Source organism: Phascolarctos cinereus, unplaced genomic scaffold, assembly GCF_003287225.1.
Source record: "Phascolarctos cinereus isolate Bilbo 61053 unplaced genomic scaffold, phaCin_HiC Scaffold_4;HRSCAF=312, whole genome shotgun sequence".
NCBI lineage: Eukaryota > Metazoa > Chordata > Mammalia > Diprotodontia > Phascolarctidae > Phascolarctos > Phascolarctos cinereus.
Window position 1 is genome coordinate 563,677,709 of NW_027555847.1, and position 13,982 is coordinate 563,691,690.

Consider the following 13,982-nt stretch of genomic DNA (forward strand, 5'->3'; position numbering starts at 1 on the left):
TCCCAGGTGTTAGATATGAGTTCTCATGATCATGGTTCAAAACAGTTTCTACCAGACTTGTACAGTAGATATAGGAGTGATGTAAAATTGTGATGCTATTGCTGGCAATGTGCATTCTTTGTTGCCCTATAAAGCAAGTGGGCACTGGTCAGTGACTGGGAACCCGGATAGGGGTGAAAGTACAGACTGAATGCTGTGCGGTGCCTTGATCGCCCCCGTCAAGGTTTCGGAAGGAGGAATCTGTGTGTTTGCCTCAACCAGCCCCCATTGAGGCTTGAGGGGATTTAGGGGAAAGCACAAGTTGTGCTGGTCTCTATTGAGATGAGTTGCCCCCCCTTCACACCAGCCCCTGCAAGAAGGATTGTTAGGGAGTGCCGTAGTAATTGTTATTCCCATTATCAGCAAACTCTCTAGACTAGAAAAAAAAGTAAGCTTATTTAACCCCTTATTATGACTCCATTCCTATCTTTCTGTCTGACTGAATCAAAATCGAACCTTCTAGTGAAAGAGGTGCTAGAAGCCCTCCTGTGTCTCTTTCCTAAGAAATGGAGCAGTATGTTTACTTGTTCAACAACATCCTAACAAAAAAATGGAAACCAAATACAGGTCATATTACTTAACTATATTTAGCATTTCAGATGATTGACCATCAAGAAATTTCTGTTTCTAACTTTAAAATAGGTAGCACTTTCTGTTTCTAACTTTAAAATAGTACCTGCTACTTCTCTTCATCCTCTTCCATGTCTTTTTTACCACTTTGAGGTAAGGTCATAGAGGAATCCTTGAGTCAATGGATATAGACATTTTAGTCCCTTTAAAAAAATCCAAATTGCTTTCCAGAATGGTTGAAACAAATCTCAGCACCGCCAACACTGTATTAGTCTGCATATCTTTCCATAGCTCCATGAAAAGTCATACTGAACATCACTCATTAAAAAAGACATTTAATAGTTTGAGGATGTACACTATGGCCCCTCATCAGGGTATGCAAGACTCTAGGAAGAGAAGCATGAAGCTAAGAAGAAAACATCTTCCATTCCTAAAAGATTTCTCCCAAATCCATCTTAAGTCCAGTAGAAAATATTCCTTTTAAGCTTAGTCATTCAAAAGATTTCCAGATTTCCTATTCTATGCTACTGTTAAGGTTTGATATAAATTCCCCCAGTCTCATTTTTTTTACTTTCTCTTCAGTGACAATTAAAGTCATGCCCTTTCTTTTTGCAAAGTTTCTCTCTTATAAAATAATATGTATAACATTTATCAAATAAGATTATAGATGAAAAGTAGATTTTTCTTATTTAAATCCAACATTGGTACAACAGTAAAAATTTTTTCTCGGAAGAAAATTTAGTAATTTAGTGAGTTGATAGGTTACTATTTTGGATTTTAAATTTTGCTTGAGATGGTTGGTCTTTAGCTTAGAATGACCAGCTTCTGACTACTCAGTCTAATTGCAACATAGAAGAAACAGATATGGCACTAGAGGGCTCCCTCATTCTCTGTTACAGTTAGCACTTTAACCAAGTGCCATAAATCTTAGATAACTCTCTTCTAAAATGCAAAAAGAAAATAAAAGTGATTTGGCACAAGAATTAACCATAAGAATGCTGTACCTAGGATCCAAACTTTTAAACACTCTATCCAATCCATTCCAATCCAACAAGCATGAATTAAATGTTTATTCTGTGGAAGGCCCAGGAATACAAAGCCAAAAGGAAAAAATGGTCCCTACTATCAAGGAACTTACATTCTTTTGGAGAACTTGAACTCTAATTGGTCAAATTCTTTTCCCCAGTGGCATTTTAAACTAAAATTTATACTGGAATCTTTTTCTGATTCCAAAACTTTGAAAGTAGGTCTGCTCTTAGACACTTTGGGGGGGTCCAAGAAATGTTTGCTATCAGGAACCCACCCATGTTAAGACCACTGACTTGCTTTCATTTAACTAAACACCTACTATTATCTAAGGGATGACTTCTTGCTATAGCATTAGGAGTCAAACCTATTCTACACTTTCTGCTTCATGAATTTCTGTCATGAAACTGAAAGGAAGGAACTTGGTAATGTCTTCCCCTTCCAGGACCCCACAATTATTTTTTAGTCAATCAAAGAAGGTCAACACAAGATGGAAGTATGGGGTTCTTCATATCTTCCTTATTTTCACCCCTTTCCATTTCCCCAACTTTTTGCAGAACCCAATACTATCTTAAGGGTTCCTCTATCATGTGTTAGACTGGCTATGTATTGCCAGAAATGTTTCCAAAACTGTTTCACACATAACATGTTAAAATATGCTAGAATTAACAAATACTTTTTGAACAATTTAACATTATTATGTATTTCAGATTCAAGTATTCAGATTAGCTCTCCTGGTTCTTTCCACAATCTTTGGTTTCAAGCTGGTTACCTGACTTGAGTCTCCAAGCAGTATATCAGAATCTAATAATCTGATGCACCTGTCTTAAAACATTGATGCATTGGAGGATACAGTTTTTGTTACTATAGTCATTGTTTAGATTTTCCTGGAATTTGAATTTTCTTCCTGTGGGCTAGTGACTGAAGTCACTTGTTTTGATGGAGCATTGTAAAGACAGGAAGTACACAGCACAGCTGTATTCTGTTGGCTGAATCTTTAGCATGACTCCTCACCTGTTGAAGCTTTTCTGGCCCGTGTTAAAACTCTACTAGCTAGAGGACAGTGTGCTATCAATGTTGTTATTAAGCTAGCAAAAGCTCTCATTCAGGGTCCCCTAACTCCAAATGATTCCATGTTTGCCTATTGTGTTGAATATAAACAAGCTGACGGACTTATTACTCAGGGTTGGACTGCAAGGGAGAACAGGAGAAACATTTATATAGTGTTTGCTATGTGCCAGACACTGTCAAATATTTCATTTGATCCTCACAACCACCTCAGGAAGTAGGTGCTTTTTTTACCCCCATTTTACTGTTGAGGAAACTGAGGCAAACAGTAGTCAAGGGACTTGCCCAGAGTCACACAACTAATAAGCATCTGAGGTCGGATTCAAATTCAGGTCTTCCTGACTCCAGGCCCATTACTCTACCCATTACACCACCTACCTGAATTCACTATGAATTCCCCATAGCAGCGGCTTGGCCTGAGCACTCATTTATCACACCATTCATACCACACTAGATGACAAATACTAATTTGGCACAATAACTACAAATATTACAGAAGACTTCAGTAAAGTAAAAGACTTGGGTATGGTGTTGAAAAGAGGAGGAGTCTGAGGATGAGAAAGATTCCAAAGGTAAAACAAGAAAAAAGTTGAAAGATCAAAAAATTAAGAGGAAAAAGCCAAAATTAAAATGTAGTCACAAATAGAAGAGACAATAAAAACTTTTGAAGAATGCATAACGCCTCAAGAGGAACCCAAAGCATATTAAGTATTGTGTGATGAAAAATTAACCAGTAGTAGCTTATGAAAGAGAGACTCCCCAGAAATCCCAGAACAATAGCAAAGAGGTCCAGAATGCTTCAAGAGAAAAATGAAACTCTCAAAAGAAAGAATTAAAATTGAAACTATCAGAAATCAGAGCTCTCCAAGCAGAATTTTAAAATTACAAATATTAGAGTATAAAATAATAACAGTAACTATAATTTGTGTAGTGCTTACTATGTGCCAGGAACTATGCTAAATGCTTTACAAATATTATCCCAAATGATACTCACAATAACCTTTTAAGATTCTTATCCCCATTAACAGATAAGGAAACTGAGGTTAATAGAGGTTGTGATTAGCCCAAGGTCATACAGCTAGTTAAGTGTCAGAGGCTGAATTTGAATTTAAGTCTTCCTGACTCCAGGTCAGCACCCTATCCACTGTACCAAATTGAATACATGATGGAGAATCGTGTAAAAAAAAATTGAAAAATAGAATAACAAATTAGGAACCCAAAAGTAATGAAGTGGAAGGAAATTTGACAGAGAAAGCAACAATGTTAAAAGAATGTATGAATTCTATACTGACCTGAAACTGAATATCCAAAAAGTGAAGATCTTAGCAACCAGTCCCATCACTCCCTGGCAAACAGAGGGAGAAGAAATGGAAACAGAGTCAGATTTTATATTCATGTGCTCAAAGATCACTGCAAATGACGACTGCAGCCATGACATTAAAAGACGCTTGCTCCTTGGAAGGAAAGCTATGGCAAATCTGGACAGCATACTAAAAATCAGAGGCATCACATTGCTGACAAAGCCCGATATAGTCAAAACTATGATTTTTTCCAGTACGGAAAGTAGTTTCACAGTATGGTGTGAGAATTGGACTGTAAGGAAAGCTGAGTGCCAAAGAATCAATGCTTTCAAACTGTGGTGTGAAAGATGACTTTTGAGTGCCCTTGGACAGCAATGAGATCAAATCGGTCAATACTTAAAGAAATTAATTCAGGCTGTTCACGGGAAGGTTAAATACTGAAACTGATGCCTACATATTTTGGCCACTTAATGAGAAGGTGGGAGTCATTGGAAAAGACCCTGATGTTGGGAAAGATTGAAGGCAAAAGGTAAAGAGGACAGCAGAGGATGAGATGGGTAGCTAGTATCATGGAAACAATGAACATGAACTTAACACAGACTTGGCAAAATAGTGGAGGATGGAAGGGCCTGGCGTGCTATTGTTCATAGGGTCATGAAGAGTTGGGCACCACTGAATGGCTGAACAACAACAAACAACAACAAATGGATTCTACACAAAGCAAAGTTACTGCTCTTGAAAATAGGCTATACAGAAGCAATTTGGAATTATGCACACAAAAAAAGTGACAGATGCCTACAGTTTTCAACCCAAGGATACAACAACTTGGCTTATGCCTCAAAGAAGTCAAAGAAAGGGAGATCCCATATATAGCAACATATTCACTATGATACCTTTTTATAAGGAAAAAAAACAGAAACAGTGAGTACCCGTTGACTGGCTAGCTGAAGTTATAGGATATTTTTTAAACAAAATGTTATTGTGCAATATGATAAACTTGTGGAACTCAGCAAAGTTGTTTGAAGTGGTGCATAGTGAAGCAAGCAGTTATCAAGAAAACAATATAACAATGATAGGCCATAGATAGGTCAGTGGTGTTTTATCAGTTTTCTTTACAGAGTTTCTAGGGCAATGATTACTGCAATTTTTGAGCACTGTAATTTCTTAAGAGGAAGAGCATGGAGAAGAGAAATAGGGAGAGAGAATCTGATACCTCACAGCTACATTGGCAGATTTTTTTGGACCTGCTCACATAGCCATGATTGGACTGCGGAAAAACATTTATTTGTATATTTCCCAGAGTCCAGGAAATCATTCCATCACATGACATGAATTTCTAACACTCAGCTTTCCTAAGCCAGTCAGCTTTTGTTTTGTACTTCATTTATTGGAGGTATATTGCATCCATGATATGGGTAAGGGAATAAACATTTATATAGCACCTGCTATGTGCTATGCACTATGCAAAGTACTTTTTAAAAATTATCTCATTTGATCTTTACAACAGCCCTGGGAGGTAAATGCTGTTATTATCCCCATTTTGTAGATGAGGAAACTGAGGCAGAGAGTGGTTAAATGACTTGCCCAGAGTCACAGCTAATAAGTGTCTAAGGCTTGAACTCAGGTCTTCTTGACTCCAGGCCCAGCACTCCATACACTGTGCCACTAGTTGCTTCTGTGGATCGACAAGAACTACCAGGGGCTAGAATAGGCTCTATTGCCCAGGGGAGGGAGGGAGCAAAACAATTATCTGTATCAGACCATCCACTTGACTTACATTCTAATATCAACTTCACTTTTAGCACATGCTTTATACTGTAATGTGGGTACTTTCAGTACAGGTTGAAATTTATGGCCTATAAAAAGCAAACACTATAAATGCCACAGTTTATTCTGGACTTCTGTTTCTTTATTATTTCTTTTGAATTTGGAGTTGCTGAGGATCAAAGATACCAGCTCAACTAGACTGGAATTTTGCTTTAGTTCAGGGCTCTCTCTTGAAGCCACAGTTCCAAGCATTCTAAAACAAGTGGGTATATTTCAAGTTCAAATTAGTTAGCAAACATATTTGAGGACTCAGCCATCCACTTTAAGTCACCTGCTCCATAGACACAAATGCCTTGGACGTAGTGGCTTGCAAGAGAAAGACAGCAAGAAGGTCAACAAAGAATTTGTTCTGTGAAGGAGAAGAAATATGCCCCCCCCCACAGAGTAAAATAGATATAGATGTTCTCCAAGATGGAACCAGTAGGAAGCAGCAGAAAGCATGATATGGAGTCAGATGATGTGGGTTTGAGCTCTGGCCCTGCTTATTGACTACCTGCCCAAACTTGGGCAAGTCACCCCCCCAAGCCTAATTATCTGTGTCTACTTGCTTCTGCAAGTTGGGAGAGTGAGCCCCAGAGGGATGCTACATTTGAATTTATTCTCTTTATACAGATTCTACACAAGGTATCCCAAAAGCCTTAGCACAGTTTTAATAGTTGTAAGCTCTGATAATTTAAAACTGCACTAAGACTTTTGGGACAGTGTATATTAATATATCTAGGTATATAGATAGATGTGTGTGTATACATATAAATGCAGGTACACATATAGAATATCAGTCTATCTACCTATCTTTGCTTGTTGTATTCCCCATTAGAATGCATGCTTCTTTCAAGTAGGGACTACTTAATTTATTGTATTTGTATCACTAGTACCTAACAAAGCAACTGCCACATAGTAGACTCAATAAATGGTTGATTGATGGGATCATAAATCTATCCAAATATCAATGTAAGGGGACAATTAATTAGCATTCTGCTTGGATGCTTCTTCATAATGAGGAGGTGACCCTGAATTTCCAAGAATATGCCACTGTCATGCTTTGAGCTATTTAACCAAGCTGAGAGGGTTTTAAGGATAGGCCTGGTAATAGACTTTGTGTTTCTACATAAAGTCTTTCTTGATCCCCCCAGCTGTTGGTGATCTCATTTCTAAATTTCTCTTGTATTTGTTTTGTAAATACTTTATTTATTGATTGATGTACATATGATTCCACCCAGATAGAATGTAAGCTACTCCAGGAAAGGGATTTTTTTTTCATTTTTGTCTTCATATCTCCCAGGGACTTAGTATATAGTGTATACTGAGCACTTAATAGATGTATTCTCACTAATTTTGTTTAATAAATGTTTGTTGATTATTTTTCTCTAAGCGCCAATCTAATTAAATTTGGAGAAGATCATTACCAGAAGGTTGACCATTAGGTAATGATTCTTGGAGGCCCATAGCAACTAATGAAGAATTAGCCATTTTGTGAAATAGATGATTTTAATTCTAGGCAGATTTTCTGCTACCACATATGATAATTGTGGGCCACTTTTCTCCACCATTAATTGGGTCAACTCGTGAAGATGCTCCTCAAATGTGGAGAGGTTGTAATCTGTGTTGGTAAAGTGAAGATAGCACCAGTGAAATTAGATCCTTTGAGAACTAAAAAAAAAAAAGAGATGTGCACTTTATAAATAGTGAGAGGAAGGAACCAGTAGGAAGGTAAATAGTGAAGATGTTGTTGAGCAAGGGAATTACTAAAATGGTACATAGGGTTGGGGAACCAGTAATACACGTGGAAGAAATAGTTTTGGAAAGAAGGACTCAAGAAATAAAGATCTGTCCTCTGAGTTTTTGCTTCTTTGTGAGCAAAAACAAAGAGAAAGAGCTTCAGAAATAGAAGGGGAAGACAGGAGGTACTTTGAGTTAGAAATGAGGGAAGTACAGAAATTCTGGCTTCTGAAAGGGCTGCACCTTAAGGACCATAAGGGTGTGTAGATTGTTCATTGTTAAAAGAATGTTGTGGTTTGGCAGGGACTGACCACAGTAAATCCATTTAAATTGACAGTCTTGAGCCTTGTGCTCAAGCTTTTAAAATTGCCCCTGGCTCATCTATGAATTGTTAGGTTCATTCTATTTCTATTCTTTTTTGGTTATTCTAGCAAAATGGTTCTCAAACTTTTTGTTCTCAGGACCCCTTTATACTCTCAAAAATTATCTGAGGTTCTCAATAATATCGACCAAATTAACCCAATAGAGTATACCCAGCTCTCATTTCCTTGACTCTCTTGTTTTATGGTGGTTACATCTGTCAATATTTACTATATTAGAAAATAAAATGTCTTAATATAATTATTATTATTATAAAAAACAATTTGACATCATGGACCACCTGAAAGGGTCTTGAGGACTCCTTTGCAAAGATGCCCATAAGAAATAATATTGAAATAATAGAAATAGAAATAATATAAGAAATTATGAGCTCGATGATATTAGAAAAACATGGATAGATTTGGATGAAATAATCAATAGCAAAAAGAGCAGAACCAAGAGAATGTTGTAAATGGTAACAGCAATGTTGTTTTAAGAACAACTTTGAGCAAATAAGTCATTTTGACTATTAAAAATACCCAAATTAACTACAAAGGACATATGAAGAAAGATATTATTGCATTCAGAGAAAGAACTAGTAAATAGAAGCATGTATAGAATGATTTTGTATGTTTATATATATGTGCATATGCATACACAAACATATATACATACATATATGGGTGTATCTATACATATTTTTGTCTAATGGTAGCCATCTCTAGGGCAGGAGGTGGGGAAAGAGAAATAAATTTACATAACTTTTTTGTATATTTAACAGAAATAGCAAGTTGTACATAATAGATTTGCAGTTTCATGTGCAATCATCTTTTTTTCTATTATAGTATGTTATGGAAATGCTTGTTTTATTCCATAAATTGAAAATTAAATAAATACAAATTTAAAAAATAGAAATATGAGATAGCTCTCACTGAATGCCCTAGATTTTTAGAGAGGCTTTGTGGTGCAGTGGGAAGAAGAATGGACTTGAAATCATGGGACCTGAGTTCCAATACCAGCTCTGTTACTTATTACCTGCGTGACTTCAGGCAAACTCTCTGAGCTTTAGTTTCCTCATCTGTAAAATGTGGGGTTTGGGCTAGATAATACTTGCTGATGCCCCTTCCAGCTCTAAAATTATAGGAGATGAAGTGATTTCTGTAAAAATAATAGAATGTGCCCAGCTCTCCTGGCTCCTGAGCTAGTACTTTATTCTGTCATCCTCAAGAATATCATGTACAGAAATGACCCTATGTTGCATTGCAACCTGAAATCCCCTACCATGCATGACACTTATACTCTAATAGGAAAATACCAACAGTCAAAAGGATGATACAGTCATGTTCCATTTCAGCCTTTCTCATAGTTTTCTTGGAAATTCCACTTTATAGCCCAGAGGCTGCCTTCCCCTGCTTCTTCTGGCATGAATCCAGGGACATCTGCAACGTTGATAAAGGAGAAAAGCAGAAATAAGAGCTAGCCAAAAAAAATTCCCAAAACAAAGATGAGGTACAGGATGAGTTTCAAGGTTTTAAAAGTTCTCACCCTGTGGGCATTCATTATTTATTTATCCTGTTTATTCTACTTTTCCTATTTCTTTAAGCAGAGATGAACGCCTAAAGAAGACAGGGAAGTTGATGGGTGAGCTCTGGGACCTCCTTCATAATTTAAAAGAACTACCCTTCTAGGCCTAATGTTTGGGAAGGTCTTAAACAGGGAAAGAAAACATTCTGAAGTCCTGTCTTTTTGTTCAAGCTGTAGACCCAGAATTGAAAACCCCTAAGTTGTGAACTTCTGCTGCACTTCTCAGGATATTTGTAATTTTTTTAAAAAATAAGACTCTAAGCATTTCATTTTTTAGGAAAGCAATATGGTGCCATGAGACTTGGTCACTGGACATTAATTTGAATCCTACCTCTGACACTTCTTTCCATGTGACCTTACACAATACCATTTGACCTCTGTGAACTCTAGTTTCCTCTTCTATAAAATGAGGGCCTTAGACCAGATAATCTTTGCTGATATTCCTTCCAGCTTTCCCAGTTAGAAATCTAGTATTTTTTTATGTTCACCAATCACATCCTGTTCTTTATCCTATTTAAATAAGTGCAAAGAAGAGTGCTTCCTATCAAATGAATAATTACTTAGCAAGATGGGCAAATGACAATTTATGACTCTTATTAATTTGATGCCTTTGATAAATCAGGTTAGGACTTAGCTATTGTCATGACATCAAAACAAAATTCACTTGCAATAAAAACTTACTTCCCAAATGATCCTACAAGAGGAGGGCTTGTTTTCTTAAAGAGGTGACTGTGGATTTGAGGAGTTGGCTTTTTTCATGTGCTAAAATCATATGGGCATTATTTGAAAAGGCAAGTGGGTATATATAGCAATGATGAAGATACTGTAAAGGGATAGCGATTTGGATGCCCTTGGGCCAGGTGTGGCCAGGAGGATGAGGGGCAAAAGGCTCCTCAGAAAGGAAAAAGGCCGGGGAGGGACCTAAGTAATGGTGATGAGTCAGGTTTAGGTAGGGGCCTGATATTATAGAAAGCAGACAATAATAGAAAAAGCAAAGAAAACCAGTCTTTTGAGTAGAAGTGGAAAAGAAAACATGGAGGTGGTATGGATCCAAGCGGACAAGATCCAAAGGCAGGGGTAAATCACAAGGCTCCCTAAGTTACTAACAAGGACAGATTATCTAGGATTATTAAAGGAGCTAGCAAGGACCTATGTCATAGGCAGGTAGAGAAGGAAGAGAAGATATATCTTAGGGACAGAGCAATGGGTCCACAAGCTGTGATGAAGGAGGTGGCTACAATGTAAGTGTGGCTGGGCCAGAAACTAGAGAGTGATATATACAGGGGAGTTGTGAGGCTTCACTGAGACAGATGTAAAGCGCTTTGCAAACCTTAAGGTGCTATATAAATGCCAGTTATTATTATCATTATTGTTGTTATTATCACAATTAGCCTAGAATCTTGGGCAGCTAGGTGGCACAGTGGATAGAGCACTGAGCCTAGAGTCAGGAATACTTGAGTTCAAATCTGGCCTTAAACACTTACTGGCTGTGACCCTGGGCAAGTCACTTAACCCTGTTTGCCTCAGTTTCCTCATCTTTAAAATGAGCTGAAGAAGGAATGGCAAACCACTCTAGTATCTTTGCCAAGAAAACCCTAAACAGGGGTAAGAAAAAAATCAGACACTACTGAAACGACTGAACAACAAACCTAGAGTCACCAGGCCTCCACTCCAGCGATGACTTCATTCTCCGAGCTTTTACTACACTCTTGCTAAGCTGAAGCAAAGTTTATAGAACAACACAGGTTTGTGATGGTAAATGTTTAACATCATTTATTAATAGACTAGAGATGGGAAATGTATGCACATACACTTCTAAGTTTAAATTGCATTATTATTATTTTTTAAAAGTCGAGACAATCAACAAAACGATAAATCAAGCTTTGATTTGTAGTGATTGCTGACTTCTTGGGTGTAAATGCTCATGCTGAAAATTTAACAGTTGGTTCTGCAAGTCACTTAAAGCTGGCTCCAGCACACCCTTATACATATGGGGCCAAACCAAATAAAGAATCTTATCTGCTGGGGTTCAGAGGAGCTGAATACAGGGAAGAAAAAGAAGAAGACTTACGTTTTAAAGTCTGTAGGTCTTAAGAAGTAAGGGCCATTGGTAGTAAAAATCTTTGTGAATTGGTAAGTTGAGAAATCCTTAGTTATATCAAAAGAAGGAATTTGCTTATGATGAGGCCTGGCCTCAGGCTTGGTGAATTTCTCTGAGAATGTCTTTTTCTTTTTTTTTTTCCCCACCCCCCAAATTTTAAAAATTGAGGCAGCAAGAAAAACTAAGCCTTTCTTTCTAAGGTGTTCTGTCTTCTTGCAATTAGAATGCAGTTGAAGGAAAGAGGGAGTAGCTGGCTTTGGAGACTTGAACTAGATTAAGCAAGGGTGTGTTAGGGCAGACAGCCAGCTAGAGATTCAAAGGAAGCAATTAGCTCTAATGATGGGCCTATGGGAAGTACCACATTTTGAAAGGCCTGCCTCTCCCCATTCCCTTTTCCATTTTTAAATTGTTTGAAGTCTAATTGTACAAGGCTCTATTTTTACAGCTTCCAGGTCTGAAATTCTGTGATTTAATGATTCTGTTGCAAATTTTGTTCATAGCTGCTTGACAATAAAAAGCTATTGTAAGATTATGTATGTGTGTATGTATATGTATATGTTTATATATATACACATGTGCACATGTATACATATATTACACAAAGACATGTATATATGTAGACACATATATGTATGTATGTATGTATTCAGTGAGGTGGCTCAGTGAATAGACTGCTGGACCTGGAGTCAGGAAGATCTGAGTTCAATTGTGACCTCAGACACTTACTGCCTGTGTGACCCAGGCAAGTCACTTAAACCTCAGTTTGCCTCAGTTTTCTCACCTGTAAAATGGGGATAAAAATAACATCTACCTCCCTAGGTTGTTGTATCAGATAAGATAATATTTGTAAAGCACTTAGCACAGTGCCTGGCACATAAAGTTATATAAATGTTAGTTAATATATATGTGTGTATATATATATACATACACATACATATATACACACATATATATCTTTACAAAGTTATTTGTTGATAAAAATCTTATAAATAGATATCATCTAGAAAGTTCTTCTGTTAAAGAATTTAAGAAGATTCTATTTCCTTGAACTTCTCTAAGAAATCATTTTGCCTAGGAAAGCAAAAATTGAACAAGTAACTTACCTATCTATGCTTTCTGGACCAGCTACTAGGTTTTAAGGTCATACAGCTTACAAAAAAAAATAAACAACAAAAATCTGAGTTCAAGAAACACATGCTCTACCATTTATTAGCTGTGTGAACAAGATATATGTGTGTGTGTGTGTGTGTGTGTGTGTGTGTGTGTATATTATATATACTTATACATACACATATATATATTTGTGTGTATGTGTGTGTGTAACCTCTCTGGGCATCAGTTTCCTGATGTATGAATGTGTGAAGTGGAGATTATAATATTTTTAACATTTAGTGAAAAGGTCAAATGAGATAATGAATGTGGAAGTACTTTATAAATCTTACAAGCACTATAGGGACATAAAATATCATAATTGGGGGCAGCTAGGTGGTACAGTGGATAGAGCACCAGCCCTGGATTCAGGAGGACCTGAGTTCAAATCCAGCCTCAGACACATAACACTTACTAGCTGTGTGACCCTGGGCAAGTCACTTAACTCCACTGCCTAGCCAAAAATAAATAAATAAATAAATGAAGGATAAAATAAAATCAAAATATAATTATTGTAATAGTTGTTACCTAATGATAAAGTAGAATATTTTGTTCTTGACATCTGTCAAGAATGTGACTATCACGTAGGTTAGGCAGGCGTGATTGGTGGTGATCTGCACTGTGTCAAAGAAAAACTCTGTACTTTGAGTTTGGGGCATAAGTATGCCAGAAATAATTTTTATTAAATTAGATTGTTCTAATTCTTAACACCTCTGGTTAGGGAGAGTAAAAGAAAAATCCAAAGGGATAGAAATCTATTATGCCTTTGAAAATCTCTCTCTGACCAATATGTTTTCTTTTGTATTTATTTCTTTTTATATTTTCAGTTAACCAAAATCTGCTTCCTCCCTCTCCCTTCTCCCTCTCTTCCTCTGTGTCTCTGTCTCTTTCTCCAACCTTTCTCTCCCCTCATTGGAAAAAAAAAAAGCCAAGCCCATGTAGCTCTTGTAACAAATATGTATTATGGAAACAGTTTGATTCATCAGACTGAAGAATAGTCATTAAAACATTTTGCACCCAGGAGAATCATTTTCCTAAACCATTCAATCCCTCTTTCACCACTCCTTCTGAGGAGTCTTCTTTTAGCCTGTTCAAAGGTATACCCAGGAAATACTCCTTACTTCTATTAGTTGAATTAATCAAAGACTTCTTCTCTTAGTCTGATCCTTATCTGTTCTAGGATGAGAAAAAGGACATTGCTCAATCGTAGATTAATCTAGGGCCTTCCTGTTCTTGTC

General features: G+C 36.9%; 1 protein-coding gene across 3 annotated transcripts in view; it reads right to left on the reverse strand.

The window, feature by feature from the left end:
• LOC110192005 (N-acetyllactosaminide beta-1,6-N-acetylglucosaminyl-transferase-like) overlaps window positions 1-13,982 on the reverse strand; it is a 278,024-nt gene that overhangs the window by 6,710 nt on the left and 257,332 nt on the right. For all 3 annotated transcript variants that reach the window (XR_013486267.1, XR_013486268.1, XR_013486266.1), the window contains exons 4-5: window positions 9,230-9,349; window positions 3,996-4,048 (exon numbers count right to left, since the gene is read on the reverse strand). The gene's annotated coding sequence lies outside the window, so the exon portion shown is untranslated. The remainder of the gene's footprint in view (window positions 1-3,995; window positions 4,049-9,229; window positions 9,350-13,982) is intronic.